At 42.5% G+C, this 18,354-nt stretch overlaps 1 protein-coding gene across 1 annotated transcript in view; it reads right to left on the bottom strand.

Annotated features, from left to right (window-relative positions):
* ZFHX3 (zinc finger homeobox 3) overlaps nt 1-18,354 on the bottom strand; it is a 1,295,574-nt gene that overhangs the window by 291,527 nt on the left and 985,693 nt on the right. Inside the window, exon 13 of the mRNA XM_070613798.1 lies at nt 12,653-12,732. The gene's annotated coding sequence lies outside the window, so the exon portion shown is untranslated. The remainder of the gene's footprint in view (nt 1-12,652; nt 12,733-18,354) is intronic.

Below are 18,354 nucleotides of genomic sequence, written 5' to 3'. Positions count from 1 at the left end.
CTATCTATCGTCTACCTATCTTTAACCTTCACAGCAACCCCAGGAGGCAGATATTATATTATGTCCATTTTACAGAAGAGGAAACTGAGGTTCAGAAAATTTAAATACTGTTCCAGAGGTCACACAGTTAGAATGAAGGATGAGGGGCTAGATCAAATTACAACTCCAAAGGCTGTTCTCTTTTCTAGTAAACTCTAGCGCCTGCTTCCTACTTGGGGAGTTAAAATGAAATCACACAGTTAAGATTCCTTAGAGGACAGTGTTTGGCACATAATAGCAGCTCAATAATTGGTAGCACTTCTTATGATTCACTCATAAACATTTATTGAGCAGCTCCTATTCACTAGGTAGTGTGCTCCAAGAAATTCCTAAAGGAATTCTTCAAGAAACTTTGAAAACAGACACATAAGGAAATCACATTTTCTCCCTGCTACTTTTCAAGACATCGCTGGACTGCCAGCAGTGCCACCTCCTTAGAAAGCACTGAGCAGAGGGGATCCCAGGCCAAACACGTAGGCAGGATGCAGGGAGCAGTAGTGGCTCTCATCCTGTGGGTGGGCTCCCTCCATGAGAATAGGTCCTCCTAAAAGGTGCCTCCAGCCTCACGTTCAGTGTGCAGGGCATCTGGGCAGCTGTGCAGGTGTGAGGGGGGCCCCTGGAGAGTGGAGCAGCCCAGAGCGGCTAAGAACCTCCAGCAGTTGTTATTCAGCATGGCATTCATTCTTCACAAGGACCCCAGGAAGTTGATGTGAGTTGTCCTGTGTCCAAAGCTGGTGTTTGAACTCACGATGGTGCTTTTAGCCACTAAGCCATGCTGCCCTGATGACCTTAGGTGTAGGAGAGAAGGATGGTGACCGAATACTCCTTGACCATAGTTGGAATTTACCTGGACTGCCCTGTAGATGCCACCCAGCCCTTCAGAGAGGAAGTGCTCATCTCTCGTCAGTTGAACCACCGTGAGATCCCCTAGGAATAAGGGGCCTGACACTATGTACCTCCTTACTCCATGCTGGGTGTTGCGTTGGGTATCTCCTTACACCTTTTCCACATCTTTCCAAAGGGATATCACTGACCCCTATGTGATTGATGAGGAAACTAGGCCTCAAAGGGGTTAAGTGGCATTTAGCATGGTTCCTATTTTCTCTGAACCCTTATGAGACCATTTCACAATTTTGCTGAGTAACCAGTCCTTCTAAGTACCTTAATTATGGGTCATCTTTGTTCTCTGCTTGTCAAATGCTAGTTATTTGAGAAATGCATTCCACTTATTGATATATCAATGTATTGACGTGTGTGTGTGCATGTGTGTATGTGTACTCGCCATCTCTATGCTCAGGCTCCTCTCAACCAATATTTTGTGTGTATGCCGAGGGGAGTGTGCTCAGGCTATTCTGAGTTTCTGTACTTAATGCTTAGCAACTTTAATAAACTTCATTCCTTTAGGTAGTAGACTTAATATTTTAAGTATGGTTTTAATTACCATCCTTCTCAAGTTGAAGGCAAAACCAAGAGAAGGGGGGAAAAATCTAACCCCCGAGCGTTGCCAGTGAGTCCACTCTCTGTGAGAACGAAGGCTAGAATTCGAGAACATAGAGGCTAGAGCTCTCTCTAAATTGTTTCTTCGGGCACGGGCACATCATGCTTAAATCATTTCAAATTTCACTGGGTTCCATTCTCCCAGCACAGGCTGTAAACATTTATCTTTGGGCTTTCCCAGAAATGTGTCTTATGGAAGGGATTAGCTGTTTGCGCATTTAAAGTTCTGAAGGTGAACTCCGCTAACCTAACCCACATAATTAAAGTGGAAAATTTCTGGTGGAGGAAAAAAAAAAAACACCAGGGAAAATACCATGTTTGGGAAGAGAGCTGGACTCCTACAGTCTCAAGAGATGGCTCTGCGTTCTTGGGCTCTTAATTATATAACCCATCTTGCTGGGCGCTCCAGTTCTGTCATCTGCTCTGTCTTATCTCTGTGTTGAGACGATAAGCAGCTTGAAGGTGTGACATTGGAGCGGAGCAAGTGGTTGGTTTTATGGTATAACTTTTAAACATCACATTCATTAATTTTTAAATATGAAACATAAGGAAGAAAATAACAAAATAAAACAATACTTTTATCGTTCAGATAAATCTTCTTGGTATAAAACGAAACCTATTTGTGGACCTGGGTTCCAAAATTCAAATAATACAGAAAAGTACTAAATGAAAATGAAAAACCCTGCTATCTTCACCTGAGCTCAGTCCTGCTCTACAAAACTATCACTGTTAACACCTTCTTGCGATTCCTAACTCTATTCCTGCTATAATTTTAGCAGCACCTAGAAAAACCATCTTTCCTACTTATAGTCTGTAATAGCAGATGTTTCTCCATCACTAATTCACTCCTTTCCAAGTAAGTGCTATATGCTTGAGCCATTTCTTTTATTCAAAGATATTCTAAGTTGAAAATGCAAATGGCAAGAAGCAACGTTAAAAGTTTGTTACCCACCCGCCCCCATTCAACTGGATCTTGCATCTGAACTAAGAGTGAAGGTTCTGGAGTTATACCACTTAGCCCCAGTCCAGGTTCTATCCCTTGCAGGCTCTGTTTAACCCCTCTGTGTCTCAGTTTCTTCATCCCCAAGGTGGGGTAACAATAGTACCTGCTTCACAAGGTTGTCATCAGAAAACAGTGAGAGGATACATGAAAAGTACTGAGAACAATGTAGTACATAGCAGTACATAGTGGGTTTTGAAAAATGCTAGCTATTATACCTATTACATATAGTTAATAACTAAATATAGGGGCCAGCCCCATGGCAGAGTGGTTAAGTTCACGCGCTCCACTTCTGTGGCCCAGGATTTGGCTGATTCAGATCCCTGGTGCTGACATGGCACCGCTCATCAAGCCATGCTGAGGTGGCATCCCACATGCCACAACTAAAGGACTCACAACTAAAAATATGCAACTATGTACCGGGGGGCTTTGGGGAGAAAAAGGAAAAATAAAATCTTAAAAAAAAACTAAACTAAATATAAATGATTTTTAAAACAATTGCCCTTTTTGAGCACCAAATACATGCCAGACATAGTCCAGAGTGCTTTATGTACATGACTCATGCAGTCTTCCATACACCCTAAGAAGTAAGTAACAGTAAGAATCCATTCTAAGAGGAGGAAACTCAAAAGCGTAGTGTAACTTGTCCAAGGTCACTTAGCTAGATCTCAAGGGCAAGCTGGGCTTTGAGGGCACATCTGTCTTTCCACTGGACCAGCTTAGACCAGGGCAGTTTCAAGAGAGAAGTACAGAGGGAGACTTCTGGACCTGGAGATGCTAGTGAAAGTGTGGGCTGATGCAATGGGAGGACACAGGGTGGGAGAGATGCCTGGAGGAGAGGGGGAAGGCTGGTGAAGGGGATGGACAAGGAAAGGCATGCAAAGAGATTTGCCTATAATGTGATTTTTCCTGGGGCCAGTGCAAGATACGATTTCCTTCGTGGTCTCCCATGTTGCCTGGAAGTTGCCAGAAGCCACAGGATCCAAGTCCTAAAACCAAGTGTTCCAGTTCCACACTGAGTTCCATGACCTCGGCAACTCGCATCACTTCCCCATCAAGTTTCCTCTTCTGTAAAATGGGGATCATACATCCTGGTTCATCTACCTACCTCATGGGATTGTGGTGAGGCTCAACTGAGTCTGGGGACTTTTAAGTGTTTGACCAACTGGAATACACTGCACAGAGATGCTAGATATTGTTATTGACTTGATTGTACCTGTGACTTAAAAAGGGGGATGCATTTGGTCCTATCAATAAGACCCCAAAAATGTGCCTCCATGGGGAAGAGTTTATGGTGCCAGGGATGCTAGTATTGTCTGTGATCAATTCAAGAACAGGTAGGGAGACTGGGAGCCTTATGGATTAAGAGTATTATCATTGTCTATGTGCAGTGATAGCAGGTTTCAGGGACACACATAATCAGCTCTCTCTTCTCTGTACTTCCATTCCCAGCAGGTTGGGGCAAGGTGGGGACTGATGACATCCCTGCTGATGTGTTTGAATTTGTCCACTTTATGGTCTGGTCAGCGGCAGCTCCACATATCTTATGGAGATACAAAGCAATTGACAGCATCCTGGCCATTTCTTATGGATCCAATATCTTGTGTCTAGGTTGTATTTCAGGCCAACTTTTAGTGAAGTGGATCAATGCTTGAAGCACATAATGTAAGATGATTCTTGAAGAGTTTGATTAATTGTGTCACAGTCACAGCCTCAGTTCAGGTTCAACCTTTTAAAAGTTTTATTATTGTATAAAGTGATCAATCAGGAGGAGAGGAAAGGCAAATGCTTAACTTTGGCCATATCTCTCCCTCTTTTTTGTCAGCAAGTGTTTCTCTCCTGGTCAGTTAATCTGGACTGTTCTGCAGAAACAGGGGTTAATGCAGATCCATGGTGGACCAAAATTGGGACCAAGAAGGAGGCAATCAGGTGCTGTGAGTGGAAGGTAGACTGCTCCAGCGTTGATCACCCTTGGTTTTACAGAGGAAGAACCTGGGGAGCTTTAAGATGTTCAGAATCTCGCATCCCACCCACAGAAATTTTGATGTCATTAGTCTGTGGTGTGGTCTGGGCATCCTCTGGGATTCTACTGTGTAGCCAAGGATGAGAACCACTGGTCTGATCAGAGTCGCTCTTGGTAAAACCATCAAGTGTGGCAAATTTATTTGGGGATCCGTCTTCCTCAGTTTCTGTTTTTTCTGTCTCACTCTCTCTGGGACCCTTTCCTATATCCCATCCTGCTGGAACATGCTCTCAAAGTAATTCCCAACAAGGTATTAGTTGATAAAGACTAAAGGGTTTAGCCCTTCCAGAAGCAAATGGTTTTTAATATGGGATTCTTGAAGCCAAAAAGACCTGGAGTAATCTAGCTCTAATGGAGGGGTTTTGACTCTTACTGAGAAGGTGGTTGAGATGCATTTGAGCTGATGGCTTTCCAGCTATCATCACTGCAGTAGCAGTCAATACTTAGCATGTGCCAAACACATATCTAAATAAATACCTTCATTCACTGAATCCTCCCAACAGCTTTATGAGATAGATGTGCTTCCATGAGGAAACTGAGACATAAGAGTGTTGAGTAACATACCCAAGGCCTGACAGCCAAGAAATAGCAGAGCCACAATTTGAATCCAGGAAGTCTGACTCCAAATGCCATGTATTTAACTACTCACTGCTCAAATTACCTCAATAGTCCCTACCAAGGTCAGAATGGAGCCTGAGGGCTAGCTTTGTTTCTCCAACAGGAGATGTTGGGGAACCTCCCCATTATTTTTCCCTTTCAAAGTCTCTGAGGCAGTGTCCTCTGTGGAAGAGTGTTTTATTGTTCCTGAATATTGTTCTTCCCTACAAGAGGGTAATACTTCTCCTGCCTCATCAACATCGGGCTTGGCCATGTGTCTTGTTTTGGCCACCAATAAAACGTGAGATGAAGCGAATGTATGCTACTTCTGAGCAGAAGCTTTAAAAGCCATCATGTGGTTTCTTTTCTCTCTTCTAGCATGACATTATTTTGAAGCTAGGGAGGAGCTGCTCCTTCAGCCCCAGGCTCAGAATAAAGATGAAATGGAGCCAAGATACAACCACGTGATTTAAATGAAATGGAGCAAAGATACTTTCACATAATTTGTGCATGAAAAATGTGCCTTAGTTGCAAGTCACTAAGACTTAAGGATTGTTTGTTACTGCAGCATTACTTAGTAAAAACTGACTGATATACCTTCTGAATATCAATATTTTTAAGCTGAAATGCCAGGAATGCTGTAAGGATAGTATCCTTAAATAACCAATAAACTATATTATAATTTATCCAAGAAATCTTGCAGATAGGCTCAAAACAGATTTCTACCTTCTACAAATACTTTCTAGGCATCAATTCATCCTCATCTTAGAAGGCTAAGAGATCCTAAGCATTAGCCTAGCTCAGTACACACAGAATTCATTCATCAGCCTAATATTTATGAAGAGAATCAGCAAGAAAGAATAAAGCAGATTAAAAGCTATTTTAGGTTTGAGGTTATTAGATAGCACGGGAGAGAAAAAGTATATATTTTCCTTTATAGATGGGAATTAGTACCAAGACATGATAAGACTCTCCCTTGTCTGAGACAGAGAATGAAAGCACTCTTTAATATAAATGATCCATTCCAGGCTTCAGAACCTGGTCCTCTTTTTAGTTCCCAACTGCTTACTTCTGCCTCATACAATTTACAAACTTATGGCCCATGAGCTCAATGTGGCATGTAGAATCTCTTCTTTGGTTCCTATGTTGTGTGAGTGTATCAAATTGATTGCCAACACTCAAAATTTGAGATATTTCAAGTAAAAAAAATGTATTTCCAGCTTCTCTTGAAGAATTGAAAACTCTGGTTATACTGGGCCTTGGAACCATCAGCTGGAGTTGAGCAGCAGCTACCCTTTAGGCTGAGCATGTTTTCCACAGTCCCCACCTCTCCCTATTGAATTGTGCCATTCCTATTTCACTTATTTTTATTCTTTATTTAGTTCATCCAGCCATTTGAGTTTGCCACCCTGGGGATCAACTTCCTTCCTTTTCTTTTCTTTTCTTTTCGTTCTTATTTCTTCCACAGTAAGGAAGGAGATCTTTGGGAGCCCATTCTTTGCCATTCTGAGGATGACACTCTCTGCCTTGTTCTCAGAACTTTCAGTGACCCAAATTTTACAGTCTAGCTCTTTGTGCCCCAAAAGAGAGTCACCCTAAACTATCTAAGACCATTCTTGGAATAGAGAGAATAGATGCTACCCTCTGGAAATCCTGACTATGCTTGTTCAGTGGATTCCATAATGCTTACTGACTTGCAAACTTGTGTAGCAAGAAGGTCTTGCGGCAGCATAAACCTCCTGCCCACTAGATAATTCTGTTGCTTAATAAACCATAACAGCTCTGATTACATGGAGAATGCTAGCAGTAAATGGTTTGAAAATGATTTTACAGTTTTCTGTTATGGAAACTCACATGTAGGAACATTATGGAACTGTTTTGAAATTTCTTTAGCCTTCCAAATGTAAAATCACTAGACTTTGATATTTTAGCAATTCTACATTCAAAATATCAGAGTTGATAAGACTTCAATCTGCTTTGTTGACACCTCCACTGGAGAAAGCCATCCAAAGTCATCTGGATGAAGTAGTCAGTAGGTAGGCACGTCCAAGCCTCTAGAATGCCTCTTTCTTTTTCTGCATCAAATTCATTGTTAGGCTCACCTCTCATTGGCTAAAACTTCATACCAAGCCTCAAGGATTATAAATTTAGGACTAGGACTATGCAGATTGCAATATGGCGTGTGGGGATCAAGACGTACACTGGGGTTCCCAAACTCAGCAATAAAATCATTCTGAGAGTTCTCATGCCAGCACGCAGCCAGCTGCAACCTTCTCCTGCTTGCCTTCTAAGGAGATTAAGACCGGTCATTTTATTTTGCTTCCGTTTTAGTTTATTTGAAGGTTTTATGATGTCTTAGTTGAGAGGCTCATGAGACTTCCAAATAAACACGCTGCTTTTAAAAATGGCAAGTTGTTTTTATTTATTTCTTTTAGATGCCCAATGACCTCTGGGTATATTAGGCAGCTTTAAATTATAATTAAAATAATAACTGTGGTCCCAAAACAATAATAGATGTTGAATTATGCAAACACCAAATTAGGATGTCCAGAAAATTCAGGAACGATTGAAGGAAACCAGTGTAAGCATGGAATTAAAAAAGCTATCTTTGTGGCAACGTGAGCAAAGGGAACTTCTCTCTAACAGCAGCCTGGCTATTATTTTTTTGCTTTGTTTTGCCTTCCTACAAGGCCACTCAAATTTTTATTTTTTGTGTTTGCTGGATTTGGGGGGTCTGTAGAGGGGTATCTAGTTCTTTAGTTGACCTTGTTACGTTTTTACACACAAGAGAAAATAATGAAAACTTCTTGTCATCCTAGAAAACCTCTGTATTTTTATGATTTTTTGAAAATTTCTCAAATTCCTGGACACGAGCACTAAAAACCGACATTGTGTTTCATTGGATGCCAAATCCTCAGAGCGCTTTTGAGTCTCTCTAAGACACACACATCTGCATTCCTCCATCTGTCATCTTAGCTCATCTTCCTCTCCCAACTGTTCTTAAATTAAATGATTACATCTAATGAGAGATTTTCTTGGGAAAGCTTATGGAATTTGTCCAAAGGCAAATTAAAACATTGCAGTGTAATCACCCAACTCAACTCACTGCTTGGATGCTATCAGTGCCTACTTCTACCCAAAAGAGTTAATCAACCTTTGGGCCCCATATGGAGAAAAGCATCAGAAAGAAAGGCCAGTCAAGAGAAAATGGAACCCACTGACTGATGGTTGAGACGAGGGGACGAAAGTGCTGCAGAGTGGGCTATAAGATGTGCAGTGGGTCTAAAGGCCAGGGCAGGAAGCGCAGGAAGTGGGGAAGTGAAGGAACACAGTCATCTAGTTCTAGACCCTCATGTCATGATGTCAATCTCAGGGATATGAAAATTCACCTTCTCTCACCCTCCTTTCCCCATGGATGAATGGATAAGGGTTCCTGCAATCGTCACAGGTCAGGATTGATGGGACTCGTCAGCTTGACTGGTCATTGTCCCTTTATTCCCTCACCGCTCCATGTGAATTCTCTCTTATCATTTGGCTGAAGGGAACAGCTTCCCCAGCGATTCCAACTTGTGGGAATTTATCCTAAGGAGACAATTGGACAGATTCACCAAGCACAAGGATGTTCATTAGAGTATCGTTTATAATAAAATTACTGCTCATCCTTAGGGGATTCGTTAAATAACTGACAGTACATCCAACACTGGAATGCAGTGCAATCGTTGAAAAGGAACATACAAATCTACAATTCACTGACATGGTATATTGTTTTGGACAGCATGTGTAATATGATACCACGACATAAAATAAGACATATATATATTTATGTATGCAGAAGACATCTGATAGGATGTAGTCCAAGTTAACAGTGTTTGTTTCTGGGTGGTGGAATTTAGGGTTATTTTAACTTTCTTTATGCTTTGATAAATTTCTTGCATCTTAAAAAGAGATTATATATTATCTTTATAAGCAGAAAGTAAGCTTAAATCTGGGTGCATATTTGAAAGAAAGATAGCAGCCTTGGTTAATGGGATATGAGCATTTGTGCTGCTCTACTAGTCTCCAAACCCCCCAAAATCCCAAGGAACTGAATTCTCAGAAAGAGGTTGGGTTGGGTTACGATGGGAATAGAAAGTTGGCTGCCCCGGTGACACTCGACCTCTTTATTCCCAGGCTACTCCATTCTAATTTGATAATCATCTCCATGGAACCTTATGCCCTCCATTCAACACTCAAAGCACTTCCTCAGATCAGTGCTTTCAGTTCATCCTCAGATCATCATTGTAACAGAGGTGGGCAGGGACGATGACTCCTCATCTGGGGACCTGAGGCATCAGTGGTGATGGGACTGGAGGGAGACCCTGCACTGCTGAGCCCAGCGTGCTGCTCCTCCATCTGTCCACTCAGGGCTTCTTTCCCTCGCCCATAGTGTTTCACTTTGGGAAACGAGAGGGAAAAGTTTTGAAAGAATCTTTTAATTAATTCAGGACATGGAACTGAAATCCTCTACATCTTTGTGTGTTGGGATGTTCAAGAGGTGGGTTAAATCTGGCTTTGATGATAGCGGTAGTTAGGACCTCGGATGGCCATCAGGGGTCATGATTCATTCTGATACTGCCAAGAAGCTCCGTCCTGGAAGTGTGGGGACTGAGATAATGGTCTCAGTTCTACTACAAACTACTGCAAACAAAGGCAAGGGTAACCTGACTGGGTCTTGACCTCTTTATATATAAAATGAATGGGGGAGAGTGATCAGTCTTACCTGCCCCCAAGGCATCATTTGGACAATCAAGTGCTATAACAGATATGGAGGTCCTCATCTCTTTAACTTCTCTCTGATGCTCTCAGGAAGAGTTGGTTGCCCCCACCCATACTATAGTCTTGAAATATACTACCACTTATGCTGTAAGTCTCGAAGTTTCTGCCTCCCCAGCGAGGCTGTGAAGAATGAAGTCGGGAATGATTCTGATCCATATACAACCCCATCCCAAGACCTAGCATAGTGCTCAGCACTCATTAGTTTTCAGTAAATGTTTGTTGACTTGGTGAGAGTCTGAAGAACTTGCCCAATGGGAAGCATTAGAAATTGCCGCTGTGAAACTGATTGAGTTGTTTTCTTACTTTACAACACCCAATTTATTATCCATTTTTTAAAAACCCCACACTTGGCCAGCCCCATGGCCGAGTGGTTAAGTTCATGCGCTCCGCTTCGGCAGCCTGGGGTTTTGCCAGTTTGGATCCTGGGTGCGGACATGGCACCGCTCATCAGGCCATGCTGGGGTGGTGTCCCACATGCCACAACTAGAAAGACCCACAGCTAAAAATATACAACTATGTACCAGGGGGCTTTTGGGAAAAAAAGGAAAAAAAAAAGCCCCACACTTCTCTCTAAGATTGTTAGAGCATGTTGAATAACAATAATAAGTGCTCACATTTGAGTGATAGCTTTGTGCCAAGCACCATACTATGCCCTTGACATGAATTGTCTCCCCTAATTCTGCCAGCCCTTTGAGGTGGGTACTGTTACTAGTTTTCCAGATAATGATGCTGAAGCTCAGAGGGTATTTGCCCAGAGCCCAGAGAGAATCGATCTGGAATCCATTTCCAAGCCCACTTTCTTGACTACTTTTCCTTCCTATGTGTCAGAAGCCAATTTGAACCAAAGAGCAGGCTGGGTTAGTACCTGTTCATTTTTATTCCTAGTTGGGATTTATATAATGTTAGCTTCTTTCAAAAGCTGTTTCAACCAGCCTGTGTTCAGCAGGTAAAACTGAACATGGCCACAATGAAGGCTCAGATGGGCTGCATTTCGTCACCCTGACTTCTGACAACATCAGTTCAGTTTTGGAGTGTTAGCTCAAATGTGGTCCATCCCTTTGTTTCTTAAATGTTCCCATTTTCTTTTACTTCCCTCTCAGTTGCCTCTTAACCAGCTGAGTGACAGAAACTCAATGCTGACCACTTCATTAGCCAATGACCTTGTCCCTCTGGCCTTCTGCCCTGCTTGCTCTCCTAGGCAGCTTGCCTTACGTCATAAGTCCTCGTTAAAGGTCAGGACCTTGGAGCCATCAGCACTGGGCATGTTGTTTTAACATATATCTAGAGAAATCAGGCCTGTCGGATCACATTAGGCCCTATTTGTGGACTGTGCGCCAATCCCTGTGGTGGAGATGAGCTGTTACCTTTGAAACACAATCATGGCTAGTTACCAGAGAGTACAGAGCAGGGATTATATTCCATCAGTGAGGCCCTTCTAATCTGTTTCTCCTCTCATAGGCAGGGCTGCCCTTCTTCCTGTACAGAGAAAATCCTCATAAACGGTGCTCCTGTAAAGGAGCGAGGCTAGGAGACACAGCGTGTTTCTAAAACCAGGTGTGTTAATGAGCGCATGAGGGTCGGTGTGGTATATGATAAGGCTACACTGCAGGAGCCCGAGGTAAACAGGCTCACTGTTACACCTGCTAGTATAGCAATAAAGTTATAAAGCTGACAGCCACTGTTTGTTGAGGGATTAACCTGAGGCCGGCATAAGACTAGGCGTTTTATATGCATTAGCCCATGTGATCCTTGTAATATCCCTGTGAAATTGATACTACCGTTAGACCCATTTTGTGGATGGAGAAATTGAGGTTCAAATAAGTCCAGTGATTTGCCCAAATTCACAAAGCAATTAAGTGATGGGGGTGGGACTGATTCCAAAACTGCTTCTGACCACCAGGCCACCGTGATTCTGTCGGGACGCTATTCGGTCTCTTCTTTGGAGTGAGATTTCAGGTGGTGTTTCAAGGGAACCATATTGTAATCCCTCTCATAGGGAGGGGCCCCAAATATCTCACTTGACCCAACAGAAGATTTGTTTAAAAATGGAGTCTGGGTCTAAGCCAACCCTCTTTTTTTTTTCTTCTCCAGGATTGGTTTTAAACTCATTCCTACATCCCGTGGGAGTCTGGCTGGACAGATCCCTTGACAGGGGATAGAAATAGCTCTCATAGCCTATTTTTAAGGAAAATGTGATGTCAGAAAATGAGGCAGGAATGGACACCCACACCAGGCTGGAGAATAAGGCAAACTTTTAAAAAGTCTTTCACCAGGAAATGCTCTCGGAGAGGAGGAGTGGGAATGCCGACAAAGAGACTAAAGTTGGCAAAGACACACCAGGTGGGTGGAGCTGCTTTTCACCTGGCCAGCATATTTCTGTCACATGTCTTGTGTTTGACCCACAGCAAGTTCAGCCAGGGAAGGTAATACTGTTGTCCTGCAGCAAAACTCACTTTTCTATCTAGAGAAATAGAGCCTGACAAAATGCACACAGAAATGGCCGCTTGCCTCTTTCCTGGAACCTCAAGGCACAATGCAGGGGTGTCTAGTAACACCACAATTTCCTTTGAACTGTTTGGTTTTGTTTGGTGCCCTTGTCTGGCAGGTTAGTCTTTTTGACTGCGTGAACTCACCTGGTATAACATTTTCTTTCATTGAGAAACAAGAAGGCTGGAACTCACCTCTCTGATTCCGGCAAAGCTGGACACCATCCAATCACGCTCGGCTAGACTTCTGGAGGCTGTAAATTATATCTTCCAAGCTAAGGAAGAGAAGAAAGAACAAACACACTGTTGGGGAGACGGCTGGTGAACTTTTGCAGGCCGCGTGGTTAATGAGCAAAATGATGCTCCCATTTCGCTTCACTTATTTTTCCTGGGTAAGATTTGTATCTGGGGTGAGGGTTTATTCAAACTGGCCCCACCTAGACCGGTATCATAAGTAAACCACACAGCTACCTGTATTCATCTATATCGATAATGCTGCAGAGAAGCACTTTCTTTAACTGGAAAGCCAGTCTTTAAAAACACAACTCAGGGCGGCCAACCTCGAGATAGCATCTGATATTCATTAGAAATTATACAACACTCTAAGCTGAAGTAAAGAAATACTGGTAGAGGGATCAGGATAAGAATGAGGAAAATCGAAAGTGAAATCCTGTGCTGATTGAAAGGGACTGGAGCCCCCACATTTCTCCCCAGCCACTGCGTTTCTGCCTGTCCATCCCAGGGAAAGCATTCCAATGGTGTTAACTACTGAACACTTGTCTCGCCTTCCATTCCCCTTTCCCTGGGTAGCTGTGGTGAGTTGGCTGCCGAGATGGAGCCCTGAACCTATCCATCAAGTCCACGGAAGAGAGAGTTAGAAAAGCAAACATTATCTGGGATCAATATCTTTACAAATCCAAAGGAAACCCCAGCTCCCGAAGGGTTAAGCCAGGGAAGGAAAAGCCATCAGGCTGTTTAGTGAGCTAATGTTTTTATTGATGGGGGAGGCCTTTAAGTCCCTAACAGGAAAAGTGGGGAAAGTGGCAGATTGTTTGACTGGGGAGAAAGGAGAAGGGAAGGAGCATTTTATATACTTCATGCTCTCATTCCCCCGCAATCAAACTCCTAAAATCCACATAATGCAGAAGACATTCCGTAACCTTGAATAATATTCAATACAAGGTGTTTTCCTCTCTCTTCTCCCCCTCCCAAAGTGGAATCCACATCTTCCCCTAACAATTTTGCAATAATGCACATCTCAGGCTAATGCCTGCACTGAAGAGCACATCTTAATTTAACAACTGTGTTATAAAGCACATCTCAAGCTAACATTCCTAGGATAATCCATATTTCAACCTAACTACCCTGGCATAACACTTCAATCTAATTCCCCCACTGTAAAGTACATTGCAATCTAACACCCTCATATAATGTACATCTCAGTCCATTATTTTGTATTTTGTAAGCCATATTTTGATATGTCTTTTCCATTAAGGAGCAGAACTGTCTGGAGACAACGGCTATTCCTGCGCTGAAAGCTTCCATAGTTCTTACATCGTCCTTTGGTGACAGGCTGCTGATGGATATGCTTCTGAACTTTCACCTTTGGCATCTTGGGTTCAACTCTGGCTTGTTTCTGTACTTCAAGCCTATGTCTTCTGTTGGGAGCAGGGGTGACCAGGGAGACCTGCTTGGTACTGAGGGGCCTTCTCTCATGCTAACCAGCAGGGCGGGCCAAATCAGATGATCAGAGTCTACCTCAGGAGAGGGCCGTCTGAGGTCAATGTCAGGGTCAGAGGTCAGGGTGTAGCTGCTGGCTAATAGAGTGTAAGCTAACACTGTTGTCAAATTGCTGGGTTAACCGACAATGCCTGCCTCCTGCTGATGACCTTACCCTGAGGGAGGGGGCTATTGGCTTTATTGGAAACCTGCCAGTCTCGGAGGTGATGGAAGTGGCTGATCACAGCTAAAGACTGTTTGACTGTTGCTGGTGGGCCAGTTCCGTGGTCTGTCCCCAAATGAAAGGCCTGCAGAGCTGCCTATCGGTGGCTGAGTTTTCCACATGTGATAGATTTCTCTTCTGTTTCACAGGCAGCTGGGTTCCCCTTCAGTAGTGGAGGTGGGCTATGGTAGCTTGAGGACATGGATTTTTCTGGAACTGAGAGCCACTAGAGGCGATGCTATCACTGACTTCTGGGAGGGCACCAACCTCATATTGCCAGTTGCATGGGGTTGACCGGTTCTTGAAAGGAAACCAATCCAGAACAAATTAAAAATAGATGTAAGAGATCCTTCCATTCCAAGGCATTTTGGTGAACATGAAAAAAGACAACGAATGTGTGTTCTGGAAGAGATTTAGTATTCCGACCACCAGTAGCTCAGCCTCACATTTTCAACCTATCCCATGCAGGAGGAAGAAATTAGATTTCTTTATCTGCTGGTGGCATATAACCAAGCTGGTAGTGCCATGAAATGAAAAAAGAGGTTTGAAAAAAAGAGGTTACTGAAGACTTAGAATTTTGAAATTTCCCAGCATAGCAAGAACAGGAGGTAGAAAAAAAAAAAAGATGGAGAAAAAAATGATCTTTATAAAAGACATATGGATCATGGAGGATCACCAGCTAATACAAACCCCAGTGCAACCTACCAAGATAGACAATGAATGACTAGAAAGCATAAATTGGAGAACAGCTTATCGAAATTGCAAGGTTATTCTCCTCTTGTATTATGCTTGGGAAAACTCATAGAGAAATGGTAGCCCTAGTGTTTAAGTCTCTAACTTAATAGAGATGGTGAAGCACCTAGGAGGAGCAAAGTGATGTTATGAAGTGAACTTGAATGGTTTTTCCTAGAGACGAATTGACTGAGGATGACTTATCAATGACCTTCCGGTCAGGCGATGTGGCTTTAAGCCGCGTCAACACGATGTGATGGCATATAGTGAGACTTTGGTTTGACTCTAGTTACTATTTTCACCTCAGTTTCCTATTTAAGCCTCAGTTTCCTCTGTTAGAGGGATCGTGCCGTTCACCTTACATAGTTATGCTGAGGATTAATTCTGATGTAGAACCATTAGTAGAGTACTCAACACAAAGTTCACATTCAATACACGTTAGTTTCCTTTCCTTTAAACTGTGGCATGGGTTTTCTGATGACTGGCATTAATAAATATAGGGGTCTTGGACAATATACCTCCTGTGTGTGTGTAAGCAAGACAACCCCTATTTAGAAAGTTTAGACAAACTCCAGTTGATTGCAGGGGGATGATGTAGACCAGAGGTTAGCAAACTGTGGCCCACTGCCTACTTTTATAAATAAAGTTTTATTGGGACACAGCCACATTCATTCATTTACATATTGTTCATGGTTGCTTTTGCACTACAACAGTAGAGTTGAGTTGTTGTGACAGAGACATTGTGGCCTGCAAAGCCTAAAATATTTACTGTCTGGCCCTTTACAGAAAACATCTGCCAGCCACTGACCTATACCAATGGAACACTCTTTCTCTCTTTTGTATGAAAACAAAATGTTGTGTGGAAATCCAATATTTAAAGTAAGTTCAAGCAGCACGTATTTCCCCCAGGGAGCTGAATTCATCCCTGTTTGGCAAAAATACTCTTTTTTTTTTACTTTATTTTATTAAGGTCATATTGACTTATAACATTGTGTAATTTCAAGTGTGCATTAGTATATATCAGTTTCTGTATAGGTTGCATCGTGTTCACCATCAATTGTCTAGTTTTTATCTACCACCATACATATGTGCCCCTTTACCCCTTTTGCACTCCACCCCACCCTTGTCCCCTCTGGTAACCACTAATCTGTTCTCCTTATCCATGAGTTTGTTTATCTTCCACATCTGAGTGAAATCATGCAGTGTTTGTCTTTCTCTGTCTGGCTTATTTTGCTTAGCATAATACCCTCAAGGTCCACCCATGTTGTTGCAAATAGCACAATTTTGTCTTTTTTTCATGGCTGAGTAGTATTTCCTTGCATATATATACCACATCTTCTTTATCCATTCATCCATTTATGGGCACTTGGGTTGCTTCCATATCTTGGCTAATGTGAATAATGCTGTGATGAACATAGGGGTGCATAAATCTCTTTGAATATTATTGTTGGTAGAACTTCTGAAGCGACTTCCATGGTTCCATGGAACAGTTTGAAAACTATGGACTGGATAATCTCTGGATATTTCTTTAAGATCCTGGAAACTCAGTGATATCTTCAGAAATTAAAGAATGGCATAATGGATATGCCTAAGCCTGGCAAATTCTGAGCATTTTCTTTTTTTTTTTTACTACTAACTGTGTGATGTTGGGCAGGTTGTTTAACTTCTCTGTGCCTCCATGTCCTCATTTTAAAAATGAGGACAATATTTGCCTCACAATTTGTTGTAAGGATTAAATGAGATAATATATTTAAAGCACTTGAAATAGGGCCTGGCTCATAGCTAGTGCTCAGTAAATGTTAATTATATTGTAATTGCTGTTATTAATATTTCGGGCCTTCACTGGTGCTATGGAGATCATATGCATATTGTTCTCAATGTCCCTAATGACATTTTGTGTTAAATAATTAATTCAGTTGGTCACTCCCTCAACACATATTTTGTGTACTGAAGTAAACAGCAAATGAATGGGAGTCCGTTCCGTGCCAGCTGCACCTCTAGCCTCCTCTCGCTCAGTTACTTTGGGCAGTTTGCATTGGTGTTTATTGCTCCTCATCTTACGTGGCGTTTCAGAGTGACGCCACTGTTCAAAACAACTTCCTACAACTCTATCTTCGACAGCTCCACAATTAATTTTTCAGCTAGCAGTTTGGTTTCAATGCCTACGAAGTAATTAGACCTTAAAGGCTCTTTACCAGGATTGTATCCTGTCAGCGAATGTGAAAGAAACAATCATTATTCTTTAATATTTATTGAGTGTCTTCGTTGTGATATGTGGACTCACGGAGTAACTTGCCTTCTTGTTGAAGATGCCAGCACAGTCCAGTCCAGTGTGTCTTAGGAAGGTAGACGGACTGTTCTAGAGGCCCAACATCAGAGGCCTGAGTTCTCACATCCTGCCGTTTGTCATGCTGCTCCGCCAAATGGCACATTTTGGGGTGTGAGAGGTTCCTAATTTGTTATTTCTGAGTGCATCTTCTAAAGTTTGACTCCAAAACGGTAAATTCCAAAGATGACATCCAGTGATTTCTTGTACCAAGCAGAGGCAGCCCTTTGGGGAGTTATGTTTTCCATCATTGTCAAGATAATAATGGGGGCCGGCCTGGAGGTACAGCGGTTAAGTTCACACGTTCCACTTTGGTGGCCTGGGGTTCACCAGTTCAGTTTCAAGGTGTGGACCTATGCACTCCTTGTCAAGCCATGCTGTGGTAGACGTCCCACATATAAAGTCAAGGAAGATGGGCACGGATGTTAGCTCAGGGCCAGTCTTCCTCAGCAAAAAAGAGGAGGATTAGCGGCAGATGTTAGCTCAGAGCTACTCTTCCTCAAAAAAAAAAAAAGAGAGAATAACGAAATGGACACCACCACAAATGCCACAGGATGAAGATTTGAGACCCTTTGACTTTATCTATCACCCCCAGAGACTAGTTCAGGTTGCCCAGACCAAAATGCAGAGCTGCCTGCCAGGGTGGCAGGTGGACAATTATCACCTACTGGCTGCTAAGAATGTTCTCTAAGCAGCTGGGGCCTAGTGTAGTCCAGCAACCATCCTTACCGGATGAGTGACCTTCAGCAAGTTGCTTTATCACTCCAAGCCTCAGTTTCTCCATCTGCAAATGAAAATAACTATAGCTACCTCACAGGATTGTTTTGAAGATCAAATAAAGTAAATACACAGTAAATGGTAGCTGCTGTAATTATGATTATCATTAACATTACTGTA

Source organism: Equus przewalskii, chromosome 3 (assembly GCF_037783145.1).
Source record: "Equus przewalskii isolate Varuska chromosome 3, EquPr2, whole genome shotgun sequence".
Taxonomy (NCBI): Eukaryota; Metazoa; Chordata; class Mammalia; order Perissodactyla; family Equidae; genus Equus; species Equus przewalskii.
The sequence above is the reverse complement of the archived record's forward strand: the minus strand, read 5'-3'. Positions and strand labels throughout refer to the sequence as shown.